This window comes from Orycteropus afer, unplaced genomic scaffold (genome assembly GCF_000298275.1).
Source record: "Orycteropus afer afer isolate SDZICR_OR568_19922 unplaced genomic scaffold, OryAfe1.0 scaffold00279, whole genome shotgun sequence".
Lineage (NCBI taxonomy): Eukaryota > Metazoa > Chordata > Mammalia > Tubulidentata > Orycteropodidae > Orycteropus > Orycteropus afer.
Window position 1 is genome coordinate 2,173,164 of NW_006921866.1, and position 1,335 is coordinate 2,174,498.

A 1,335-nucleotide genomic window follows, 5' to 3' on the forward strand; every position below is an offset into this window, starting at 1 on the left:
TCAGTTTTATCAGTAAAATGTGAATAATAATAAAATCTCATAGAATTATTATATGAATTTATGAAGAAACTACATGTATGCTCATGCATAACACTATCAATGGATTTACTAAAGGTAAATTCTCAGTACATGTTAGTCATGTGTAGAAATCAACCATAAACCGGTAGTTTCACTTCATGAATTATACTCAGCTAAATCCTTGGTGCCTTTTGCAGCAGTTTCATTATCTGTAAACCCAGATCTGTAAAGTTAAATTGATTTCAATTTACACCAGCTTGGACATATGAAGAGATGCTGGAAGGAATAAACACAAGAAGTTGTAAAGTAAATCAAATTACTAAATTGAAACTGAAGTTGAATTAAAAAGAATAAGTATTACTTTTTAAATTAGTGATCAGGAATACTCTATTCTGTCACTATTCAATCTTTTAATCTATTTTTATTTTCAGCAGATACTGGTCCATTCAGTCCTAATATCATTATAAGAGTAAACTGTGAGTCATAAAAAAACTGGCAACCCCACACATGACTAACTGACTACATTATCTTCAGTGTTAGAGAGAATACCCCCATTTGAAGATAAGACAAAAAAGATGCAGACCCAACGGGAGCTTAGAAAAGTATTTTATACATTAGAGCTTTATCAGGCAGGCGCTCTGGTAGTGTAGTGCCTAAAGCACTTGACTGCTAACCAGAGGCTAGCAGTTCAAACCCACCAGCCACTCCTCGGAAGGAAGGTTGGACAATCTACTTCTTTAGTGATAACTGCCTCAGAAACCCAAGGAGGGGTCACTATGAGTCAGGTCCAACTTAATGGCGTATAACAACAACAACAACAACTTTTCCAAATGTGGCATATGGTCCATTGTGGGTGTTCTGGTGGCCCATGAACTTTCCTAATTCAATGCAATATCATTTACAACATGAATTTATTAGGCATAATATGTGGCAGTCAATAATCTGGATGCTGAGAATACAATGGTAAGTAAGATAGTGCAAGTCCATGGTCTTGAGAATTTACATTCTAGTGTCCAGAGACAAACACACAAAAGTTAAAAATAAAATATACTGTGTTCCAGATGGTGGTAAGTACATGCAGGCCACTGTGGGTGATCTTTATTACTACTGAGCTCTCTACTTCATTGAATGTAGTAAGTAAACCATGGATATTTTGACCTTCCTAAGATGAGCTCCTTCCGAAAGTATAGAAAACTTCTAATCATTTTGCACACTGTTGAGAGTTGGATCCTGGACATTGGAGTCCTAGGCAATTTGTTCAGAACAAAATAATGATACAAAGAAAAAATACAGATATCATATATATTTATATATATA